Raw genomic sequence first — 27,400 nt, 5'->3', positions numbered from 1 at the left:
CGCAAACTGAGCGGGGGGAGGGGTGGAGGGTTTCGGCGCATGTCAAACTTCAATTACACTCGTGTACTAAGTTCAAATTTCTCCATCTGCGCCCAGCCCCAAAATACTGTTTAGCGCACAGAAATGGATTGCACTTGGTGTATAAAAGTCAATGGTACATACTAATATCTATATAAATATATACAGTGTTCGACAAATCACCCAAAAATCTACTCGCCCAACCAAAAAATCTACTCGCCACCTAGTCCCGCCCCCAACCCCGCCCCTAGTCCCGCCCCCAACCCCGCCCCCAACCCCGCTTTAAAATAAAACATATGAATAAAATCCATTTAAATGACAAATATATTTATTGTATTACATTATACTACAATTAGCCCTTGTTACGTGTGTGTGTGTGTGTGTGTCTGTGTAAATGTCGATCTAGAAATAAAAGCCAGGTGTGAATGACTAGTTTCCTGCACCCCTTAATCAGTGTCTGGATGCCCCCGCTTCACAATATCTAAAGCAGAACCCCCATTCACCTGCGCTCCGGCGTCATGACGTCACGTTGCCCTAGTAACCTGACCTCACAGCGTCATTTTGATGCCGCGTTGCCACGGCGACGCAGGAAGGAAGCCGCCGGAGCCTAGGTAAGTGAAGGTTTACAGAGGCCCTGCAGCTCCCCCGGCACTTAATTTAAGTGCCTTCGGGAAGCGCGCGGGGCCTCTGTAAACCCCACGCCCCCCAGACGGCAGTCTTGCGCCCCGCGTGGGGGTCACGCCCCCCAGTTTGCGCACCGCTGTTCTAGAAATCCAATCGGATAAGGCTCTTTCTGCACGCTTTTGCACAACTCCCAGCTACTAGAATATCCCCCTGTGTCTATCCAAGAGGAGGTTTTAGTGTACTGACAAAAAACATCCCAAAATAAATTGTAATTAAGGCTGCGAGGTGTCACTGTATATAGAACATAGATCCAGTAGCACTCTCATTGTAAAAGACTCATCTCTATCCCCCCACAAATAAGCAGGGGGACCCATTCAAAGCCCATAATGTGTATGTCTGAAGCATTAAAGCAAAGTGCACTGCTGTACCAAAGTAGTAGTTTAGTTTAGACTGCCCTTGAATGGAGTTGAACACTTCCCCAGTGCTGGAATTAGACATAAAAGGTCTATGCAGCAACATAGAGTAGTTGTGTTTAGACGCATGGCTCTATTTTTTGGAGCAGAGCCGCAGCATATATACTGTAAGAACAGTTTCTTACTTCTGACGCGGTATGTTAGACTTATGGCACTTCAGATATGGAGGATTGTTTTGGGCAAATAAAAGGTTAAAAAAAGTATCAGAGAAATGCAACCTGTGACGCATCTCATTTTAATCTGTGCACCATGTAACTGCCCCCAACTCATCCTACTCACTCTCCCCAAGGTGCAAATTGGGGCAGAGACGCAGAATGTGATACATCTGATTATAATCTGTGCACCATGTAACTCCCCCCAACTCCTTCTACTGACTCTCCCCAAGGTGCAAGCTGGGGCAGAGACGCAGACTGTGATACATCTCATTATAATCTGTGTGCCATGTAACTCCTCCCCAACTCCTCCTACTGACTCTCCCCAAGGTGCATGCTGGGGCAGAGACGCAGACTGTGATACATCTCATTATAATCTGTGATACTTTATCTTGCCATGAAGTCAATGCATTTGAACCCAGTGATACAGTATGTTGATCCCACTGCTGTCAGTGGCACTGTCCATATGTGTACTTGTGTCACCCAATGTATGTAATACAATGTATCACTATAGCTGTGATTTTTATGACTGCTACTCAAGTTAACCACTTCTCAACCACTTGAAATTAAATGTCAACAGTAGCTGATTTCTCTATTATGACATCACGAGACAGTATCATTGAGCCTCCTAGGAGATGCCAGCAGCAGTGTTCTGTAATGACATCATGGAATCGCCTTAGAGACTGAGATAAATACACAAATGTAAACTTGTTTGTGCGTGACTTGAATTAGTTCCCGAAGGAAACCGTTAGTTTTGTGGACATCTCAGAGATAGGAAAAGAGTGGCGCTGTACAGAGAGACTAATTATCTCCACCTTAACTCTGTATCATGGCAGGTAGGAAGCAACGTGACCTTTACATACCCAAAAAGAAATGGATAATATCTATATTTCTGAACTGTTTACTTTCACAATGTTTTATGGGGTACAGAACAGATAACATGACTCCTATCAATGGATGGGAGAAAGAAGACGGATGGGGTGGGGGGCGGGGGGGAGGGACGGAGGTAGACAACACCCAGGGGGGTTAGGTACCTGGCCTTAATTGGATAATATTTTTTTTTATAAATGTCAAAACTGATTTATTATAGATACATACACACATATTTGTTTTATTGTATTTACTTTTATATCTGGCTTGTAATTCAAAATCTTAAATGATTTGAACAGTAATGTATAGAAAAGAACACATGTACTGTATACATAAATGTCAAAGCGGCAAACGTCTATGGGATCTATGGGATAGTAAAAAAAGACACAGGAACCTTAGTGTATACAGTAGGATTAGTTATGTATAAGGCATGCTTTTTCCTTGCCCTAAGTTTAGGTCAATAACTATTGGACCAATTCTACACCGTGGGGTGTAATGTTCGACTACTTTCAGCCATATCCTTAAATTATTGTCTACAGCAGTGTTTTTCAACCACGGATCCTAGGAACCCTAGGATTCCCCGGGCATCCCTAAAGAGTTCGCTGTAATTTTTAGGTCATTTTAAAATTGTACTTAATACAGAAGAATTTACAGTACAATGCATCTTATCTCAAACGCGCTATTGGAGAGGGTTGGGGTTCCTTACAATGCATCTGATCTCAGACGCGCTATTAGAGAGGGTTGGGGCTCCTTACAATGCATCTGATCTCAGAAGCGCTATTAGAGAGGATTGGGGTTCCTCACACTTCATCTGATCTCAGACGCACTATTAGATAGGGTTGGGGTATATTACAATGCATCTCATCTTATACTCGTTGTTAGAGAGGGTTGGGGTCCCTCAGAATTTCACATATGGTTCCTTAACCAAAAAAAGGTTGGAAACCACTACTCTACAGTAATACAAAGGCCCCAAAAAAGACAAAGCCACAAAACGAGGGCAGAATCTGCCACTTGATTTACAGATATAGCTGACCTGAGTGCTCCTCCAGATACCTCAATATACCAGACGTCTCAGAATACCACACCATAATATTACCACAAAATACTACAGTAGGAACAGGCAATTTTTATGTTTTTATTTTTATTTTTAAAGATCCAGTTCCGAAAGCTATGGTACATCTATATTTGTCATTGTGTTCATAGGTGGACATGAAAGCAGGTGATGGACTGCACAAGTTTTATATGCCAGTTGCCACTTTGTGTTGAAAACTACCTAGAAATAGTTTTCTGTCTGTGTTACATCCCAACACATCATATATGTATATGTATATGTATAAATATATATCTATATATATATTTATAGATTAAACCCCATATATTGAGCTAAAATGTACGGGTGCTCTGGTGTTTCAATACATAGCAATGCTATAGAAGGCAATCATGGAGCTTGCTTAAAAATGTATTTAAATATTGAAACTTCTGACCACTATTGATCAGAGTAGTGGTATGTAACATTGATAATCAAATAAATGTGTTTTCCCAGCAAGCCATTATCCCTGTTAGTGCTTGCTATTCATAACAAAACAAAGACCACCAAAAACTTTATTCAAAACCAGAACCAAAACCCCAAATATTTTAAAGGCAAAATAAAAATACCAAGCCAAGTGAGCATCTCTATGTATTTCATATGTATTTGATACCAAGAATATCTTTTAGCAGGTCTGTTAAAGCAGTCCTAACCCCCCAAAGTCAGGCTTTCAGGATATCCCAGCTTCAGCGGAGGTGGCTCAATCCGTCCCTGCTTCAGCACAGCTCGCTCAATCAGTCCCTGCTTCAGCACAGGTGACTCAATCAGAGGCTGATTGAGTGATTGGGCCACCTGTGCTAAAGCTGGAATATCCTGAAAAGTTGACCTATTGTGGGGGGTTTGATGACTGGAGTTGAGTCCCCGTGTGTTAAAGAAATGTGCCTTGATTGTGCTTTTCTGGCCCTTCACTTTTACCTTTCTTCCTTACAGATCAGTTTTTAAATTCCTCTGCTGTGAACCCTCCACCGACCTGCAGTGCTCCTGCAGTCACCACTGCTTACCCTTCATGGAGCAACAGCTTCCACCCAGTAGGGAGGAATACAGAAGTCTACAGACATGGGGCCCAAGGCATGATTTTGCAACAAGGGTCTGCAGGAACACCAATGTATCTACAGCAGATCCCACAGGCAACACGCGCTTACCCTCGTGTATCGGACATGAACGGAGGATTCTACCACACTGCTACAGGAGGATACACAGGATTTGCAGGACAGGTTAGGGGAGAAGCCACAACGCAGCCTGTTACTTTCCGTCCCAACACACATTTGGAAAGACGTGCTACAATAGGGCCTTGTATAATGGCCACCCAGTATGCACAACTTCAGCAGCCACCATTCATACCCCTTAGAGGAATGCAGACCTTACAAGGTGAGATATGGAGAATCTTTACTAATCATTGTTCAAAATCTTCTCCTTGACCGATACCATTACCTGTTATAAAGATCTTTAATTACGGTCATTCGCCACTGTAGTGTTACAAATATATAGAACTCTACAGTATGTAGTCCTCGCCAATACTGAAGGGATTAAGCATGTGTTTGCTTTTCTTCCTTTGTGTTATTATGTACAATGTGTTGGTATTTATGATAATTGATTATTTCTCCTTTTTGATTTTGTTACAGTGTGTCAGACCTCGCTTGGAGCCCAACATATTTCCCAGGCCAGTTTAATTACACAAGGAGCAGTTCAGCTTGCTGCTAATGAAAAAAGTGAACCACCTCTAATGTACCCAACTCAACCAGCTCGGAAGCTGAGCCACCTCTCAAAGTTACATATTGATGTGCAAAGCAACAAAGAGTTATATGTGCCAGTGTGGAAAAGGGGTGGGTTAAAAGATATGGCGAAGAGATCTTCAGAGGTGAAGGCCCCCTCACATATTGCTCAGAAGGTTCGTAATAACGTGCTGAGTTCAGTGAAGACTGAGTGTCCGTCAAAGTCTGAGGGGGTACCAAAGTGCTCCAAAGTGGAAACAAAGAAGAAAAAAAAACCTTTATTCGGCTGCAAAGGATCAAGTCCCTCAAACTGCACTGCAAAAGAAGGTAAAACCAATGTCAAAGCCAGTAAATCATTCTTCTGCTCCTATACCAGGGAAGTCACCCCATGGCCCACAATCTGGTGACGAGGCTGTTCTGTTAAAAAAGATGAAACGTGTTTGTCTCTCAGGTGCCCACATTTCCAATAAGGTATCTGAAAAGATGCAGCAAAGCCGCGAAGGTACAATGGATGCAAAGACACCTGCTGTTACTCATATTAATCCTAAACTGAAGAAAACTCAGGAGATCGGGATCAAACGTAAAAATGCAAAGACTCCTGCAGTAACTCATAGTCCTGAGCGGAAGACACCTCAGGAGATGGGGATCAAACGTAAATATGCAAAAACTCCTGCAGTTACTCATAGTCCTGAGCGGAAGACACCTCAGGAGATGGGGATCAAACGTAAATATGCAAAAACTCCTGCAGTTACTCATAGTCCTGAGCGGAAGACACCTCAGGAGATGGGGATCAAACTTAAAAATGCAAAGACTCCTGCAGTTACTCATTGTCCTGAGCGGAAGACACCTCAGGAGATCGGGATCAAACGTAAATATGCAAAAACACCTGCTGTTACTCATAGTCCTGAGCGGAAGACACCTCAGGAGATGGGGATCAAATGTAAAGATGCAAAGTCTCCTGCAGTTACTCATAGTCCTGAGCGGAAGACACCTCAAGAGATGGGGATCAAACGTAAACAGAACAGCAATATTAAGCAGCTAGTGAAGAAAACAAAGAACCAGACCAGCGTTTTCAGTTTTGAGCAAGCGCTGGCTTGTGGTACTGATAATAACCCCAAAGCTCTCAAAAGAAAAAGTGCTAATCAGCCTGGAGTGAATTCAGAAGTTCTTGGGAAGGGCAAGAAGTCATTGGAACCTTCTGAACAAGGAAAGGTGAAAGCCCATCACAGCAACCTCAGCCTCCAAATGATTAACTCTGTTCAAGTATTTCACCCATTGGGTAAAAAAGCAGGTCCCACAGGTCCAGGGGCACCCGCAGAATCCATTACACTTGGAAATAAGCTTGGACCAATGCAAGGACGCCAAAGCCAGACTTCTGCTTCTCATGTTCAGTGGTCTCTTACTGATGCGATTAAAAGGTTCATGGCCAAAAAACAGGACAGTATTTCTGGAATTAAAGGTGTCGGTATTAATGCCAGGCCTAGGCTATTTAAAATACATGAGTACACAAGACCTGACATTAAAACCAGTGAAATCAAACAACATGGGGAAAACAAAGCTTCAGTTATAGAGAATCCCAAACACTTCCCAGTGATATCCATAGAACAGGAAGCTGCAGTAAGATGCATTGAAAAGGTGAGCCAAACCACTATCCCCATTCCAGCTCCTGGCATTAAAACCAGTGAAATCAAACAACGTGGGGAAAACAAAGCTTCAGTTATAGAGAATCCCAAACACTTCCCAGTGATATCCATAGAACGGAAAGCTGCAGTGACATGCATTAAAAAGGTCAGCCAAACCACTATCCCCATTCAAGCTCCTTTCAACCAGAAGCACCAGCTTTCTAACCTGCAGCTTCCTATCAATGTACCCAGCAGAGTGGACAACTTCACTCCATCCTTCTGTCAACAGCCTCTCCAAGAGCTTGAGGTTTCCATACCTATTCCACCAGAACAGAGAGAGGAGAGAGAGAGGCTATGAAAAGGAAATCACAACTGGAGAGGGAGTAAGCCTGTCAACATACCTCCAATGGGAGGCTACAGTGCTTTGTTCAGAGGCAGAAGGATCATAACATCTCTAAACGTTACGCATACCCACCATCCAGACTTATTTCCCCCATGAGATACTTAAGCCCTAAAAAAACAAAAAAAAACCCTGACTAATCTGTAACTGGTGCCAAGCTCTGTGACTATCTGTAAATAAGATTTATATTTATAAGTCAGTTTGTAACATATTTTACTAAGAATATATTTAAAACTCTTCAATAAAATGTATCTATTTTCAATTGAACTCTTTATTTACTAAAGAAACTATTTACAAATGCCAAGGGTTATTGAAATTCTGCAAATTAACTTTAGATTACCCTCTTGATGATACGAGAGAGAGAGAGAGAGAGAGAGAGAGAGAGAGAGAGAGAGAGAGAGAGAGAGAGAGAGAGAGATAGATAAGTAAGTCGGACCCCACTTATGAGAGAGAAACAGATAAATATTTAACTATATGCTTTGTCATGTTGTATGTTGTATGTATGTATGTACTGTATGTCTTTATTTATATAGCGCCATTTATGTAGAAAGCGCTTCACCGCAGTAATACACGTGACAATCATATAAATAATACAAATAACAGATCATGGGAATAAGTGCTTCAGACATAAAAGTAACATTTAGGAAAAGGAGTCCCTGCTCTGAAGAGCTTACAATCTAATTGGTAGGTAGAACATACAGAGACAGTAGGACGGCGTTCTGGTAAGTGCGTCTGCAATGGGCCAAGCTTTTTGTATGCGGTCTATAGTATCAGCCTCGGAGCTACTCACATGCTTCTTTAAGCAGATGTGTTAGAATGTGGGTCTTAAAGGTGGATAGAGAAGGTGCTAGTCGGGTATTGATGGGAAGGGCACTCCAGAGGTGAGGGCAGTCAGTGAGAAAGGTTTAAGGCGAGAGAGGGCTTTAGATACAAAAGGGGTAGATAGAAGACATCATTGGGCGGATCGCAAGAGTCGGGATGGTGCATAGCGAGAAATTAGAGCTGAGCTGTAAGGAGGGGCAGAAGAGTGTAAAGCTTTAAAAGTGAGGAGGAGAATTGAGTGTGAGATACGGGATTTGATAGGAAGCCAGGAGAGGGATTTCAGCAGGGGAGACGCTGAGACAGATTTAGGAAAGAGTAGAGTGATTCTGGCAGCAGCGTTTAGGATAGATTGTAGGGGAGACAGGTGAGAGGCAGTAAGACCGGACAGCAGAAGGTTCCAGTATTTGAGATGGTAGAGAATGAGGGTCTGTGTCAGAGTTTTAGCTGTCGAGCAACAGTGGAAGGGTGTATCTTGCGGAAGAAAAAACGACAGGTTTAGCTACCTTTTGAATGTGAGAGAGGAGTCTGTGACCCCCAGGGCAGCGTGCTTGGGCTACTGCATGTATAGTAGTTCTTCCAACAGTAATGTGGAAGGTGGTAGTAGGGCCAGGTTTGGCATGAAATATAAGGAGTTCTGTTTTTGACATGTTAAATTTAAGTCGGCGGAGGATCATGTTGCATTGGGCTTCTCTTCCTTGTGTTTATATTGTACAATGTCACATACCCAGTAGCACTCCTTAAGACAAATATATATGGTGAGGTGGGTCTGGGGTTGAGTTTACATGGGTTTGTGTGCGCAGATTTAAATTGTTTGGAGGTCTGTGACTCCTCCCCGTTTCCAAACTTACTCTGCCCACCTTTAAAGCAGCAGTCCAAGCTGTCGTTTAAAAAAAAAAAATCCCTTTGATATGTGCATCAATACAATCCACACATTGATAAGTAATTAGCTAAGTTGCGATTGATCGGTGAAGATTCGGCTCGGGGGTTGACTAAATGGTTGCCAGTGCAGCAGAAGAGGACCAAAAATGCAAAGTTCTCTGGGGTGATCATGTGACCAGGCAGTCACTGGATACAATTGAGTTTTGCACAGCTAGGGAGAGGGCAGTGTTCAAAAAAGGGGTGGGGGGTTGCCAGAGCCTGTTTCAAAATAGGAAGGGGATGTGACTTTGTAAATGGTTGCTATAGAAACAAAAAATGATTGTTACATTATGATACATTAAAATTTAAATTCAGAGTTGTTTAAAAAAAAGTACTACTACTAGTAGCATTATACTAAAAAATAATACAGATGCACAGTAATACCCTCTATAGATATACCAAGAATTGTTAAGTGTGAGTGTGTGTGTGAGTTTATGACATGTGGAAGGAAGGTGGAGGGGTGAGAGTCATGGCGAGGGGAGGGGGGTGAAGGAGAGACATGGTGAGGGGAGGGGGGTGAAAGAGACATGGCGAGGGGAGGAGGGTGAAAGAGAGACATAGGTAGGGGGTGATATAGAGACATGGGAATGGGTTTAAAAGAGAGACATGGGGAGGGGTGAAAGAGACATGGGGAGTGGGTGAAAGAGACATGGGGAGTGGGTGAAAGAGTCATGGGGAGCGGCGGTGAAGAGACATGGGAACAGGGGTAAAGAGACATGGGGAGCAGGGGTGAAGAGACATGGGAGCAGGGGTGAAGAGACATTGGGAGGGGAGGGTGAAAGAGACATGGGGAGGTGATCGAGAGACATTTAGAGGGGGGGTGATAGAGAGACATTTGGAGGGGGGGGATGATAGAGAAACACGGGGAGGGGGTGCAAGAGACATAGAGAGGGGGGTGAAAGAGAGCCATGGGGTGGGGCGTGAAAAAGAGACATGGGGAGAGGGGTGAAAGAGACATGGGGAGGGAGGCGATAGAGAGACATGGGGGGATGAAAGAGACATGGGGAGGGGGGGTGAAAGAAAGCCATGGGGAGGGTGGGTCCATGATCCTCAGTTGCTGGAAGAGTGGGCCCGGGTGAGTAGTTTTTTCTTCTTCACAGGTCCGGGAGATGTTGATCAGACGGCTTCTTAGGGTCAAATAAGACATGACAGACCTTATATAAGGCCTGTGACATCACATTTGACTGACAAATGATATATCCACCAATCTAATTGGTGGATGTACCATGTGATGGCTTCCATTTTATTTTTTGGCAGAAATGACATCATCTTAAGTGATTGGATAATAAAGGAACTATTGGATCTCAATATAAATGTAGAAAATATGCAGGGCCAAAGCTATGACAATGCTGCAAATATGCGGGGAAAGCATAATGGAGTTCAAAGACATGTTGAACATGAACCCACGTGCGTTTTATGTACAGTACCATGTAGTTCTCATTATTTGAACCTAGTGGTTAACAACACTGCCAAACCCAATATAGGTGCCATTTAATTTTTGGGCTTAATTCAACCGTTGTATAATTTCTTCCCCAGGTCCACCAACAGATAAATCATTCTTTTAAAATCCTTACCCAATTTAACACTAAAGAGAGTCTGTGAAACATGTTGGGAGCCTCGTATTGATGCAGTTAGACCAATTCGATACCACCTGGGAGCGCTCTATGTTGCATTAGTGTATATTAAAGAAGATGTGACATTTAAAAGTGAACATCATGGCCCCCAGAGTAGAGCTGTTGCGTACACTCTCGCAAAATGTATTTGTGACTATAAATTCATATGTTGTGTAATATTTTGGTATGACATATTAAGTACAATCAATCCAGTGAACAAGCAGTCTATAAACTATGACAAAAACAAGTCCAAAGACCAAATCTGGGGCTCCAAAAAACAATCCCAACAGTAGATTTTGGGCCCTGTTTGTTTAAATCAAAAACACTACAGTAATGTCCAAGCCTTTGTCTCATAAATAGAGAGGTATCCTTACCAACTCCACTTATAAATGGTGTAAATGATCAGTCTAGGGGTTTACAGTATATACATGTAGAAAAGATGGCGCCTAGCTGGTTCTGCTCTGTTATTGAGCTATCACAAATCAGCTGTAAATGTTCACATGGAATGGCACCTAGTTAACTTTTTAAATCAATAACTGTAGACTTGCTAGTCGGCCAATATCATAGACTCTATCCTCAATAATAACAAAGTTCATTACAAGCGACTCTACGGAAAAACTCTTCGCCAGGCCATTTTGGATGACACCAAAGGAGATTATGAAACCAAAGGGTGCATCAGTTCAATCCTGCTCCTGTGGGTTGCTGCAGGGCACCTTTTGGTGTGTTGTTCGCTAGGGAGATAGTACAAAGTGAAAAATGTGCGATGCACAACCGGAACGAAAAAATAAATGAACTGGAGAGAGTGTACAGTAACTACACAATTTGCTTTTAATAACTCATCTAATCAAATGACCGGCAACAAAAGCGCGCGCACACAGAGGTTTTCAAACATCTCTATGGAGCTTGGTCCCACCCCCCGTTCGTGTCACGTGTCACTCACGCGCGGCGCGCTCACGGGACGATCGTGCACCACTCCCCAGCTGCGACACAACACCCGTAACAATGCCCACCTGTCTCCTGCGCTCTGCGTCCAATCACAGCTCCCGCGGGGCCACACCTCCGTTCCGCCTCTCACTTTCATTGCTCCAGTCCTCCTATTTAATCTCTGCTTGCTCAGTTACACATTGCTGAGCATAGACCATAGTAGCCTTGTGTTCCTACATTCCTGCTTTGCCTTGCGCCTTGCCTCTCTTGCTTTCAGTTTGACCTCATGTGTACCGACACGGCTAGACTCTTGGACGCTCTCTGTATAACGACCCCAGCTTGCCCTCGACTACCTGCATCTCTCCATCCCTGACCACGGATATAGGACATTCTTTTAACCCACCAGCTCCAACCCTCGACCTCGGCACAACGGACATCTACCGTTACTGGCTCCTCCCCATGACCGCGGCAAGTATCTGGACTACCCTCTCTCTCCAACCCCGACCCGGCTACGCTGACAATCCAGGCGTGCCTCCACTGCTGTGGGTGCGCAGTTTCTACTTTCCCACCTCAGTACCGGGGGTCCGCCTTGTTCGTGGTGAGTGCAAGGGTCACAATTAGAGAGGGTTGGGGTTCCTTACAATGCATCTGATCTCAGACGCGCTATTAGAGAGGGTTGGGGCTCCTTTGAATGCATCTGATCTCAGACGCGCTATTAGAGAAAGTTGGGATTCCTTACAATGCAGATTTCAGACGCGCTGTTAGAGAGGGTTGGGGCTCCTTACAATGTATTTGATCAATGCATTGTAAGGAACCCCAACCCTCTCTAGTGTGTATTTGTGAACTGTAAGGTGCTTGACTAATACACTGGAAGAATATCATTGTTTTCGATTAAAAATATCAAAGAATGTGTTACTTTAACGAGCGCTTTCTCTTTTTTTGAATCTCCAATATACTATTTGCCAAGTGGGACTGATGAAATCACCAAAAACTACTGTAGCAGGTCCCCTTTGGTTGTCAATACGTTACTTTGAAGTGGAAGGGAGAGACCTACTGAGGCCAATATACTAAGCATCGCAAACTGAGCGGGGGGAGGGGTGGAGGGTTTCGGCGCATGTCAAACTTCAATTGCACTCGTGTACTAAGTTCAAATTTCTCCATCTGCGCCCAGCCCCAAAATACTGTTTAGCGCACAGAAATGGATTGCACTTGGTGTATAAAAGTCAATGGTACATACTAATATCTATATAAATATATACAGTGTTCGACAAATCACCCAAAAATCTACTCGCCCAACCAAAAAATCTACTCGCCACCTAGTCCCGCCCCCAACCCCGCCCCTAGTCCCGCCCCCAACCCCGCCCCCAACCCCGCTTTAAAATAAAACATATGAATAAAATCCATTTAAATGACAAATATATTTATTGTATTACATTATACTACAATTAGCCCTTGTTACGTGTGTGTGTGTGTGTGTGTCTGTGTAAATGTCGATCTAGAAATAAAAGCCAGGTGTGAATGACTAGTTTCCTGCACCCCTTAATCAGTGTCTGGATGCCCCCGCTTCACAATATCTAAAGCAGAACCCCCATTCACCTGCGCTCCGGCGTCATGACGTCACGTTGCCCTAGTAACCTGACCTCACAGCGTCATTTTGATGCCGCGTTGCCACGGCGACGCAGGAAGGAAGCCGCCGGAGCCTAGGTAAGTGAAGGTTTACAGAGGCCCTGCAGCTCCCCCGGCACTTAATTTAAGTGCCTTCGGGAAGCGCGCGGGGCCTCTGTAAACCCCACGCCCCCCAGACGGCAGTCTTGCGCCCCGCGTGGGGGTCACGCCCCCCAGTTTGCGCACCGCTGTTCTAGAAATCCAATCGGATAAGGCTCTTTCTGCACGCTTTTGCACAACTCCCAGCTACTAGAATATCCCCCTGTGTCTATCCAAGAGGAGGTTTTAGTGTACTGACAAAAAACATCCCAAAATAAATTGTAATTAAGGCTGCGAGGTGTCACTGTATATAGAACATAGATCCAGTAGCACTCTCATTGTAAAAGACTCATCTCTATCCCCCCACAAATAAGCAGGGGGACCCATTCAAAGCCCATAATGTGTATGTCTGAAGCATTAAAGCAAAGTGCAGTGCTGTACCAAAGTAGTAGTTTAGTTTAGACTGCCCTTGAATGGAGTTGAACACTTCCCCAGTGCTGGAATTAGACATAAAAGGTCTATGCAGCAACATAGAGTAGTTGTGTTTAGACGCATGGCTCTATTTTTTGGAGCAGAGCCGCAGCATATATACTGTAAGAACAGTTTCTTACTTCTGACGCGGTATGTTAGACTTATGGCACTTCAGATATGGAGGATTGTTTTGGGCAAATAAAAGGTTAAAAAAAGTATCAGAGAAATGCAACCTGTGACGCATCTCATTTTAATCTGTGCACCATGTAACTGCCCCCAACTCATCCTACTCACTCTCCCCAAGGTGCAAATTGGGGCAGAGACGCAGACTGTGATACATCTCATTATAATCTGTGCACCATGTAACTCCCCCCAACTCCTTCTACTGACTCTCCCCAAGGTGCAAGCTGGGGCAGAGACGCAGACTGTGATACATCTCATTATAATCTGTGTGCCATGTAACTCCTCCCCAACTCCTCCTACTGACTCTCCCCAAGGTGCATGCTGGGGCAGAGACGCAGACTGTGATACATCTCATTATAATCTGTGATACTTTATCTTGCCATGAAGTCAATGCATTTGAACCCAGTGATACAGTATGTTGATCCCACTGCTGTCAGTGGCACTGTCCATATGTGTACTTGTGTCACCCAATGTATGTAATACAATGTATCACAGTAGCTGTGATTTTTATGACTGCTACTCAAGTTAACCACTTCTCAACCACTTGAAATTAAATGTCAACAGTAGCTGATTTCTCTATTATGACATCACGAGACAGTATCATTGAGCCTCCTAGGAGATGCCAGCAGCAGTGTTCTGTAATGACATCATGGAATCGCCTTAGAGACTGAGATAAATACACAAATGTAAACTTGTTTGTGCGTGACTTGAATTAGTTCCCGAAGGAAACCGTTAGTTTTGTGGACATCTCAGAGATAGGAAAAGAGTGGCGCTGTACAGAGAGACTAATTATCTCCACCTTAACTCTGTATCATGGCAGGTAGGAAGCAACGTGACCTTTACATACCCAAAAAGAAATGGATAATATCTATATTTCTGAACTGTTTACTTTCACAATGTTTTATGGGGTACAGAACAGATAACATGACTCCTATCAATGGATGGGAGAAAGAAGACGGATGGGGTGGGGGGCGGGGGGGAGGGACGGAGGTAGACAACACCCAGGGGGGTTAGGTACCTGGCCTTAATTGGATAATATTTTTTTTTATAAATGTCAAAACTGATTTATTATAGATACATACACACATATTTGTTTTATTGTATTTACTTTTATATCTGGCTTGTAATTCAAAATCTTAAATGATTTGAACAGTAATGTATAGAAAAGAACACATGTACTGTATACATAAATGTCAAAGCGGCAAACGTCTATGGGATCTATGGGATAGTAAAAAAAGACACAGGAACCTTAGTGTATACAGTAGGATTAGTTATGTATAAGGCATGCTTTTTCCTTGCCCTAAGTTTAGGTCAATAACTATTGGACCAATTCTACACCGTGGGGTGTAATGTTCGACTACTTTCAGCCATATCCTTAAATTATTGTCTACAGCAGTGTTTTTCAACCACGGATCCTAGGAACCCTAGGATTCCCCGGGCATCCCTAAAGGGTTCGCTGTAATTTTTAGGTCATTTTAAAATTGTACTTAATACAGAAGAATTTACAGTACAATGCATCTTATCTCAAACGCGCTATTGGAGAGGGTTGGGGTTCCTTACAATGCATCTGATCTCAGACGCGCTATTAGAGAGGGTTGGGGCTCCTTACAATGCATCTGATCTCAGAAGCGCTATTAGAGAGGATTGGGGTTCCTCACACTTCATCTGATCTCAGACGCACTATTAGATAGGGTTGGGGTATATTACAATGCATCTCATCTTAGACTCGTTGTTAGAGAGGGTTGGGGTCCCTCAGAATTTCACATATGGTTCCTTAACCAAAAAAAGGTTGGAAACCACTACTCTACAGTAATACAAAGGCCCCAAAAAAGACAAAGCCACAAAACGAGGGCAGAATCTGCCACTTGATTTACAGATATAGCTGACCTGAGTGCTCCTCCAGATACCTCAATATACCAGACGTCTCAGAATACCACACCATAATATTACCACAAAATACTACAGTAGGAACAGGCAATTTTTATGTTTTTATTTTTATTTTTAAAGATCCAGTTCCGAAAGCTATGGTACATCTATATTTGTCATTGTGTTCATAGGTGGACATGAAAGCAGGTGATGGACTGCACAAGTTTTATATGCCAGTTGCCACTTTGTGTTGAAAACTACCTAGAAATAGTTTTCTGTCTGTGTTACATCCCAACACATCATATATGTATATGTATATGTATAAATATATATCTATATATATATTTATAGATTAAACCCCATATATTGAGCTAAAATGTACGGGTGCTCTGGTGTTTCAATACATAGCAATGCTATAGAAGGCAATCATGGAGCTTGCTTAAAAATGTATTTAAATATTGAAACTTCTGACCACTATTGATCAGAGTAGTGGTATGTAACATTGATAATCAAATAAATGTGTTTTCCCAGCAAGCCATTATCCCTGTTAGTGCTTGCTATTCATAACAAAACAAAGACCACCAAAAACTTTATTCAAAACCAGAACCAAAACCCCAAATATTTTAAAGGCAAAATAAAAATACCAAGCCAAGTGAGCATCTCTATGTATTTCATATGTATTTGATATCAAGAATATCTTTTAGCAGGTCTGTTAAAGCAGTCCTAACCCCCCAAAGTCAGGCTTTCAGGATATCCCAGCTTCAGCGGAGGTGGCTCAATCCGTCCCTGCTTCAGCACAGCTCGCTCAATCAGTCCCTGCTTCAGCACAGGTGACTCAATCAGAGGCTGATTGAGTGATTGGGCCACCTGTGCTAAAGCTGGAATATCCTGAAAAGTTGACCTATTGTGGGGGGTTTGATGACTGGAGTTGAGTACCCGTGTGTTAAAGAAATGTGCCTTGATTGTGCTTTTCTGGCCCTTCACTTTTACCTTTCTTCCTTACAGATCAGTTTTTAAATTCCTCTGCTGTGAACCCTCCACCGACCTGCAGTGCTCCTGCAGTCACCACTGCTTACCCTTCATGGAGCAACAGCTTCCACCCAGTAGGGAGGAATACAGAAGTCTACAGACATGGGGCCCAAGGCATGATTTTGCAACAAGGGTCTGCAGGAACACCAATGTATCTACAGCAGATCCCACAGGCAACACGCGCTTACCCTCGTGTATCGGACATGAACGGAGGATTCTACCACACTGCTACAGGAGGATACACAGGATTTGCAGGACAGGTTAGGGGAGAAGCCACAACGCAGCCTGTTACTTTCCGTCCCAACACACATTTGGAAAGACGTGCTACAATAGGGCCTTGTATAATGGCCACCCAGTATGCACAACTTCAGCAGCCACCATTCATACCCCTTAGAGGAATGCAGACCTTACAAGGTGAGATATGGAGAATCTTTACTAATCATTGTTCAAAATCTTCTCCTTGACCGATACCATTACCTGTTATAAAGATCTTTAATTACGGTCATTCGCCACTGTAGTGTTACAAATATATAGAACTCTACAGTATGTAGTCCTCGCCAATACTGAAGGGATTAAGCATGTGTTTGCTTTTCTTCCTTTGTGTTATTATGTACAATGTGTTGGTATTTATGATAATTGATTATTTCTCCTTTTTGATTTTGTTACAGTGTGTCAGACCTCGCTTGGAGCCCAACATATTTCCCAGGCCAGTTTAATTACACAAGGAGCAGTTCAGCTTGCTGCTAATGAAAAAAGTGAACCACCTCTAATGTACCCAACTCAACCAGCTCGGAAGCTGAGCCACCTCTCAAAGTTACATATTGATGTGCAAAGCAACAAAGAGTTATATGTGCCAGTGTGGAAAAGGGGTGGGTTAAAAGATATGGCGAAGAGATCTTCAGAGGTGAAGGCCCCCTCACATATTGCTCAGAAGGTTCGTAATAACGTGCTGAGTTCAGTGAAGACTGAGTGTCCGTCAAAGTCTGAGGGGGTACCAAAGTGCTCCAAAGTGGAAACAAAGAAGAAAAAGATCCTTTCTTCAGCTGCAAAGGATCAAGTCCCTCAAACTGCACTGCAAAAGAAGGTAAAACCAATGTCAAAGCCAGTAAATCATTCTTCTGCTCCTATACCAGGGAAGTCACCCCATGGCCCACAATCTGGTGACGAGGCTGTTCTGTTAAAAAAGATGAAACGTGTTTGTCTCTCAGGTGCCCACATTTCCAATAAGGTATCTGAAAAGATGCAGCAAAGCCGTGAAGGTACAATGGATGCAAAGACACCTGCTGTTACTCATATTAATCCTAAACTGAAGAAAACTCAGGAGATCGGGATCAAACGTAAAGATGCAAAGACTCCTGCAGTTACTCATAGTCCTGAGCGGAAGACACCTCAGGAGATGGGGATCAAACGTAAATATGCAAAAACTCCTGCAGTTACTCATAGTCCTGAGCGGAAGACACCTCAGGAGATGGGGATCAAACTTAAAAATGCAAAGACTCCTGCAGTTACTCATTGTCCTGAGCGGAAGACACCTCAGGAGATCGGGATCAAACGTAAATATACAAAAACACCTGCTGTTACTCATAGTCCTGAGCGGAAGACACCTCAGGAGATGGGGATCAAATGTAAAGATGCAAAGTCTCCTGCAGTTACTCATAGTCCTGAGCGGAAGACACCTCAAGAGATGGGGATCAAACGTAAACAGAACAGCAATATTAAGCAGCTAGTGAAGAAAACAAAGAACCAGACCAGCGTTTTCAGTTTTGAGCAAGCGCTGGCTTGTGGTACTGATAATAACCCCAAAGCTCTCAAAAGAAAAAGTGCTAATCAGCCTGGAGTGAATTCAGAAGTTCTTGGGAAGGGCAAGAAGTCATTGGAACCTTCTGAACAAGGAAAGGTGAAAGCCCATCACAGCAACCTCAGCCTCCAAATGATTAACTCTGTTCAAGTATTTCACCCATTGGGTAAAAAAGCAGGTCCCACAGGTCCAGGGGCACCCGCAGAATCCATTACACTTGGAAATAAGCTTGGACCAATGCAAGGACGCCAAAGCCAGACTTCTGCTTCTCATGTTCAGTGGTCTCTTACTGATGCGATTAAAAGGTTCATGGCCAAAAAACAGGACAGTATTTCTGGAATTAAAGGTGTCGGTATTAATGCCAGGCCTAGGCTATTTAAAATACATGAGTACACAAGACCTGACATTAAAACCAGTGAAATCAAACAACATGGGGAAAACAAAGCTTCAGTTATAGAGAATCCCAAACACTTCCCAGTGATATCCATAGAACAGGAAGCTGCAGTAAGATGCATTGAAAAGGTGAGCCAAACCACTATCCCCATTCCAGCTCCTGGCATTAAAACCAGTGAAATCAAACAACGTGGGGAAAACAAAGCTTCAGTTATAGAGAATCCCAAACACTTCCCAGTGATATCCATAGAACAGGAAGCTGCAGTAAGATGCATTGAAAAGGTGAGCCAAACCACTATCCCCATTCCAGCTCCTGGCATTAAAACCAGTGAAATCAAACAACGTGGGGAAAACAAAGCTTCAGTTATAGAGAATCCCAAACACTTCCCAGTGATATCCATAGAACGGAAAGCTGCAGTGACATGCATTAAAAAGGTCAGCCAAACCACTATCCCCATTCAAGCTCCTTTCAACCAGAAGCACCAGCTTTCTAACCTGCAGCTTCCTATCAATGTACCCAGCAGAGTGGACAACTTCACTCCATCCTTCTGTCAACAGCCTCTCCAAGAGCTTGAGGTTTCCATACCTATTCCACCAGAACAGAGAGAGGAGAGAGAGGCTATGAAAAGGAAATCACAACTGGAGAGGGAGTAAGCCTGTCAACATACCTCCAAGGGGAGGCTACAGTGCTTTGTTCAGAGGCAGAAGGATCATAACATCTCTAAACGTTACGGATACCCACCATCCAGACTTATTTCCCCCATGAGATACTTAAGCCTTAAAAAAACAAAAAAAAACCCTGACTAATCTGTAACTGATGCCAAGCTCTGTGACTATCTGTAAATAAGATTTATATTTATAAGTCAGTTTGTAACATATTTTACTAAGAATATATTTAAAACTCTTCAATAAAATGTATCTATTTTCAATTGAACTCTTTATTTACTAAAGAAACTATTTACAAATGCCAAGGGTTATTGAAATTCTGCAAATTAACTTTAGATTACCCTCTTGATGATACGAGAGAGAGAGAGAGAGAGAGAGAGAGAGAGAGAGAGAGAGAGAGAGAGAGAGAGAGAGAGAGAGAGAGAGAGAGAGAGATAAGTAAGTCGGACCCCACTTATGAGAGAGAAACAGATAAATATTTAACTATATGCTTTGTCATGTTGTATGTTGTATGTATGTATGTACTGTATGTCTTTATTTATATAGCGCCATTTATGTAGAAAGCGCTTCACCGCAGTAATACACGTGACAATCATATAAATAATACAAATAACAGATCATGGGAATAAGTGCTTCAGACATAAAAGTAACATTTAGGAAAAGGAGTCCCTGCTCTGAAGAGCTTACAATCTAATTGGTAGGTAGAACATACAGAGACAGTAGGACGGCGTTCTGGTAAGTGCGTCTGCAATGGGCCAAGCTTTTTGTATGCGGTCTATAGTATCAGCCTCGGAGCTACTCACATGCTTCTTTAAGCAGATGTGTTAGAATGTGGGTCTTAAAGGTGGATAGAGAAGGTGCTAGTCGGGTATTGATGGGAAGGGCACTCCAGAGGTGAGGGCAGTCAGTGAGAAAGGTTTAAGGCGAGAGAGGGCTTTAGATACAAAAGGGGTAGATAGAAGACATCATTGGGCGGATCGCAAGAGTCGGGATGGTGCATAGCGAGAAATTAGAGCTGAGCTGTAAGGAGGGGCAGAAGAGTGTAAAGCTTTAAAAGTGAGGAGGAGAATTGAGTGTGAGATACGGGATTTGATAGGAAGCCAGGAGAGGGATTTCAGCAGGGGAGATGCTGAGACAGATTTAGGAAAGAGTAGAGTGATTCTGGCAGCAGCGTTTAGGATAGATTGTAGGGGAGACAGGTGAGAGGCAGTAAGACCGGACAGCAGAAGGTTCCAGTATTTGAGATGGTAGAGAATGAGGGTCTGTGTCAGAGTTTTAGCTGTCGAGCAACAGTGGAAGGGTGTATCTTGCGGAAGAAAAAACGACAGGTTTAGCTACCTTTTGAATGTGAGAGAGGAGTCTGTGACCCCCAGGGCAGCGTGCTTGGGCTACTGCATGTATAGTAGTTCTTCCAACAGTAATGTGGAAGGTGGTAGTAGGGCCAGGTTTGGCATGAAATATAAGGAGTTCTGTTTTTGACATGTTAAATTTAAGTCGGCGGAGGATCATGTTGCATTGGGCTTCTCTTCCTTGTGTTTATACTGTACAATGTCACATACCCAGTAGCACTCCTTAAGACAAATATATATGGTGAGGTGGGTCTGGGGTTGAGTTTACATGGGTTTGTGTGCGCAGATTTAAATTGTTTGGAGGTCTGTGACTCCTCCCCGTTTCCAAACTTACTCTGCCCACCTTTAAAGCAGCAGTCCAAGCTGTCGTTTAAAAAAAAAAAATCCCTTTGATATGTGCATCAATACAATCCACACATTGATAAGTAATTAGCTAAGTTGCGATTGATCGGTGAAGATTCGGCTCGGGGGTTGACTAAATGGTTGCCAGTGCAGCAGAAGAGGACCAAAAATGCAAAGTTCTCTGGGGTGATCATGTGACCAGGCAGTCACTGGATACAATTGAGTTTTGCACAGCTAAGGAGAGGGCAGTGTTCAAAAAAAGGGGGGGGGGGGTTGCCAGAGCCTGTTTCAAAATAGGAAGGGGATGTGACTTTGTAAATGGTTGCTATAGAAACAAAAAATGATTGTTACATTATGATACATTAAAATTTTAATTCAGAGTTGTTTAAAAAAAAGTACTACTACTAGTAGCATTATACTAAAAAATAATACAGATGCACAGTAATACCCTCTATAGATATACCAAGAATTGTTAAGTGTGAGTGTGTGTGTGAGTTTATGACATGTGGAAGGAAGGTGGAGGGGTGAGAGTCATGGCGAGGGGAGGGGGGTGAAGGAGAGACATGGTGAGGGGAGGGGGGTGAAAGAGACATGGCGAGGGGAGGAGGGTGAAAGAGAGACATAGGTAGGGGGTGATATAGAGACATGGGAATGGGTTTAAAAGAGAGACATGGGGAGGGGTGAAAGAGACATGGGGAGTGGGTGAAAGAGACATGGGGAGTGGGTGAAAGAGTCATGGGGAGCGGCGGTGAAGAGACATGGGAACAGGGGTAAAGAGACATGGGGAGCAGGGGTGAAGAGACATGGGAGCAGGGGTGAAGAGACATTGGGAGGGGAGGGTGAAAGAGACATGGGGAGGTGATCGAGAGACATTTAGAGGGGGGGTGATAGAGAGACATTTGGAGGGGGGGGATGATAGAGAAACACGGGGAGGGGGTGCAAGAGACATAGAGAGGGGGGTGAAAGAGAGCCATGGGGTGGGGCGTGAAAAAGAGACATGGGGAGAGGGGTGAAAGAGACATGGGGAGGGAGGCGATAGAGAGACATGGGGGGATGAAAGAGACATGGGGAGGGGGGGTGAAAGAAAGCCATGGGGAGGGTGGGTCCATGATCCTCAGTTGCTGGAAGAGTGGGCCCGGGTGAGTAGTTTTTTCTTCTTCACAGGTCCGGGAGATGTTGATCAGACGGCTTCTTAGGGTCAAATAAGACATGACAGACCTTATATAAGGCCTGTGACATCACATTTGACTGACAAATGATATATCCACCAATCTAATTGGTGGATGTACCATGTGATGGCTTCCATTTTATTTTTTGGCAGAAATGACATCATCTTAAGTGATTGGATAATAAAGGAACTATTGGATCTCAATATAAATGTAGAAAATATGCAGGGCCAAAGCTATGACAATGCTGCAAATATGCGGGGAAAGCATAATGGAGTTCAAAGACATGTTGAACATGAACCCACGTGCGTTTTATGTACCATGTAGTTCTCATTATTTGAACCTAGTGGTTAACAACACTGCCAAACCCAATATAGGTGCCATTTAATTTTTGGGCTTAATTCAACCGTTGTATAATTTCTTCCCCAGGTCCACCAACAGATAAATCATTCTTTTAAAATCCTTACCCAATTTAACACTAAAGAGAGTCTGTGAAACATGTTGGGAGCCTCGTATTGATGCAGTTAGACCAATTCGATACCACCTGGGAGCGCTCTATGTTGCATTAGTGTATATTAAAGAAGATGTGACATTTAAAAGTGAACATCATGGCCCCCAGAGTAGAGCTGTTGCGTACACTCTCGCAAAATGTATTTGTGACTATAAATTCATATGTTGTGTAATATTTTGGTATGACATATTAAGTACAATCAATCCAGTGAACAAGCAGTCTATAAACTATGACAAAAACAAGTCCAAAGACCAAATCTGGGGCTCCAAAAAACAATCCCAACAGTAGATTTTGGGCCCTGTTTGTTTAAATCAAAAACACTACAGTAATGTCCAAGCCTTTGTCTCATAAATAGAGAGGTATCCTTACCAACTCCACTTATAAATGGTGTAAATGATCAGTCTAGGGGTTTACAGTATATACATGTAGAAAAGATGGCGCCTAGCTGGTTCTGCTCTGTTATTGAGCTATCACAAATCAGCTGTAAATGTTCACATGGAATGGCACCTAGTTAACTTTTTAAATCAATAACTGTAGACTTGCTAGTCGGCCAATATCATAGACTCTATCCTCAATAATAACAAAGTTCATTACAAGCGACTCTACGGAAAAACTCTTCGCCAGGCCATTTTGGATGACACCAAAGGAGATTATGAAACCAAAGGGTGCATCAGTTCAATCCTGCTCCTGTGGGTTGCTGCAGGGCACCTTTTGGTGTGTTGTTCGCTAGGGAGATAGTACAAAGTGAAAAATGTGCGATGCACAACCGGAACGAAAAAATAAATGAACTGGAGAGAGTGTACAGTAACTACACAATTTGCTTTTAATAACTCATCTAATCAAATGACCGGCAACAAAAGCGCGCGCACACAGAGGTTTTCAAACATCTCTATGGAGCTTGGTCCCACCCCCCGTTCGTGTCACGTGTCACTCACGCGCGGCGCGCTCACGGGACGATCGTGCACCACTCCCCAGCTGCGACACAACACCCGTAACAATGCCCACCTGTCTCCTGCGCTCTGCGTCCAATCACAGCTCCCGCGGGGCCACACCTCCATTCCGCCTCTCACTTTCATTGCTCCAGTCCTCCTATTTAATCTCTGCTTGCTCAGTTACAAATTGCTGAGCATAGACCATAGTAGCCTTGTGTTCCTACATTCCTGCTTTGCCTTGCGCCTTGCCTCTCTTGCTTTCAGTTTGACCTCATGTGTACCGACACGGCTAGACTCTTGGACGCTCTCTGTATAACGACCCCAGCTTGCCCTCGACTACCTGCATCTCTCCATCCCTGACCACGGATATAGGACATTCTTTTAACCCCCCAGCTCCAACCCTCGACCTCGGCACAACGGACATCTACCGTTACTGGCTCCTCCCCATGACCGCGGCAAGTATCTGGACTACCCTCTCTCTCCAACCCCGACCCGGCTACGCTGACAATCCAGGCGTGCCTCCACTGCTGTGGGTGCGCAGTTTCTACTTTCCCACCTCAGTACCGGGGGTCCGCCTTGTTCGTGGTGAGTGCAAGGGTCACAATTAGAGAGGGTTGGGGTTCCTTACAATGCATCTGATCTCAGACGCGCTATTAGAGAGGGTTGGGGCTCCTTTGAATGCATCTGATCTCAGACGCGCTATTAGAGAAAGTTGGGATTCCTTACAATGCAGATTTCAGACGCGCTGTTAGAGAGGGTTGGGGCTCCTTACAATGTATTTGATCAATGCATTGTAAGGAACCCCAACCCTCTCTAGTGTGTATTTGTGAACTGTAAGGTGCTTGACTAATACACTGGAAGAATATCATTGTTTTCGATTAAAAATATCAAAGAATGTGTTACTTTAACGAGCGCTTTCTCTTTTTTTGAATCTCCAATATACTATTTGCCAAGTGGGACTGATGAAATCACCAAAAACTACTGTAGCAGGTCCCCTTTGGTTGTCAATACGTTACTTTGAAGTGGAAGGGAGAGACCTACTGAGGCCAATATACTAAGCATCGCAAACTGAGCGGGGGGAGGGGTGGAGGGTTTCGGCGCATGTCAAACTTCAATTGCACTCGTGTACTAAGTTCAAATTTCTCCATCTGCGCCCAGCCCCAAAATACTGTTTAGCGCACAGAAATGGATTGCACTTGGTGTATAAAAGTCAATGGTACATACTAATATCTATATAAATATATACAGTGTTCAACAAATCACCCAAAAATCTACTCGCCCAACCAAAAAATCTACTCGCCACCTAGTCCCGCCCCCAACCCCGCCCCTAGTCCCGCCCCCAACCCCGCCCCCAACCCCGCTTTAAAATAAAACATATGAATAAAATCCATTTAAATGACAAATATATTTATTGTATTACATTATACTACAATTAGCCCTTGTTACGTGTGTGTGTGTGTGTGTCTGTGTAAATGTCGATTTAGAAATAAAAGCCAGGTGTGAATGACTAGTTTCCTGCACCCCTTAATCAGTGTCTGGATGCCACCGCTTCACAATATCTAAAGCAGAACCCCCATTCACCTGCGCTCCGGCGTCATGACGTCACGTTGCCCTAGTAAGGAAGCCGCCGGAGCCTAGGTAAGTGAAGGTTTACAGAGGCCCTGCAGCTCCCCCGGCACTTAATTTAAGTGCCTTCGGGAAGCGCGCGGGGCCTCTGTAAACCCCACGCCCCCCAGACGGCAGTCTTGCGCCCCGCGTGGGGGTCGCGCCCCCCAGTTTGCGCACCGCTGTTCTAGAAATCCAATCGGATAAGGCTCTTTCTGCACGCTTTTGCACAACTCCCAGCTACTAGAATATCCCCCTGTGTCTATCCAAGAGGAGGTTTTAGTGTACTGACAAAAAACATCCCAAAATAAATTGTAATTAAGGCTGCGAGGTGTCACTGTATATAGAACATAGATCCAGTAGCACTCTCATTGTAAAAGACTCATCTCTATCCCCCCACAAATAAGCAGGGGGACCCATTCAAAGCCCATAATGTGTATGTCTGAAGCATTAAAGCAAAGTGCACTGCTGTACCAAAGTAGTAGTTTAGTTTAGACTGCCCTTGAATGGAGTTGAACACTTCCCCAGTGCTGGAATTAGACATAAAAGGTCTATGCAGCAACATAGAGTAGTTGTGTTTAGACGCATGGCTCTATTTTTTGGAGCAGAGCCGCAGCATATATACTGTAAGAACAGTTTCTTACTTCTGACGCGGTATGTTAGACTTATGGCACTTCAGATATGGAGGATTGTTTTGGGCAAATAAAAGGTTAAAAAAAAGTATCAGAGAAATGCAACTTGTGACGCATCTCATTTTAATCTGTGCACCATGTAACTGCCCCCAACTCATCCTACTCACTCTCCCCAAGGTGCAAATTGGGGCAGAGACGCAGAATGTGATACATCTGATTATAATCTGTGCACCATGTAACTCCCCCCAACTCCTTCTACTGACTCTCCCCAAGGTGCAAGCTGGGGCAGAGACGCAGACTGTGATACATCTCATTATAATCTGTGTGCCATGTAACTCCTCCCCAACTCCTCCTACTGACTCTCACCAAGGTGCATGCTGGGGCAGAGACGCAGACTGTGATACATCTCATTATAATCTGTGATACTTTATCTTGCCATGAAGTCAATGCATTTGAACCCAGTGATACAGTATGTTGATCCCACTGCTGTCAGTGGCACTGTCCATATGTGTACTTGTGTCACCCAATGTATGTAATACAATGTATCACAGTAGCTGTGATTTTTATGACTGCTACTCAAGTTAACCACTTCTCAACCACTTGAAATTAAATGTCAACAGTAGCTGATTTCTCTATTATGACATCACGAGACAGTATCATTGAGCCTCCTAGGAGATGCCAGCAGCAGTGTTCTGTAATGACATCATGGAATCGCCTTAGAGACTGAGATAAATACACAAATGTAAACTTGTTTGTGCGTGACTTGAATTAGTTCCCGAAGGAAACCGTTAGTTTTGTGGACATCTCAGAGATAGGAAAAGAGTGGCGCTGTACAGAGAGACTAATTATCTCCACCTTAACTCTGTATCATGGCAGGTAGGAAGCAACGTGACCTTTACATACCCAAAAAGAAATGGATAATATCTATATTTCTGAACTGTTTACTTTCACAATGTTTTATGGGGTACAGAACAGATAACATGACTCCTATCAATGGATGGGAGAAAGAAGACGGATGGGGTGGGGGGCGGGGGGGAGGGACGGAGGTAGACAACACCCAGGGGGGTTAGGTACCTGGCCTTAATTGGATAATATTTTTTTTTATAAATGTCAAAACTGATTTATTATAGATACATACACACATATTTGTTTTATTGTATTTACTTTTATATCTGGCTTGTAATTCAAAATCTTAAATGATTTGAACAGTAATGTATAGAAAAGAACACATGTACTGTATACATAAATGTCAAAGCGGCAAACGTCTATGGGATCTATGGGATCTATGGGATAGTAAAAAAAGACACAGGAACCTTAGTGTATACAGTAGGATTAGTTATGTATAAGGCATGCTTTTTCCTTGCCCTAAGTTTAGGTCAATAACTATTGGACCAATTCTACACCGTGGGGTGTAATGTTCGACTACTTTCAGCCATATCCTTAAATTATTGTCTACAGCAGTGTTTTTCAACCACGGATCCTAGGAACCCTAGGATTCCCCGGGCATCCCTAAAGGGT

This window comes from Ascaphus truei, assembly GCF_040206685.1.
Source record: "Ascaphus truei isolate aAscTru1 chromosome 13 unlocalized genomic scaffold, aAscTru1.hap1 SUPER_13_unloc_5, whole genome shotgun sequence".
Classification (NCBI taxonomy): Eukaryota; Metazoa; Chordata; class Amphibia; order Anura; family Ascaphidae; genus Ascaphus; species Ascaphus truei.
This window is presented reverse-complemented; position numbering follows the sequence as displayed.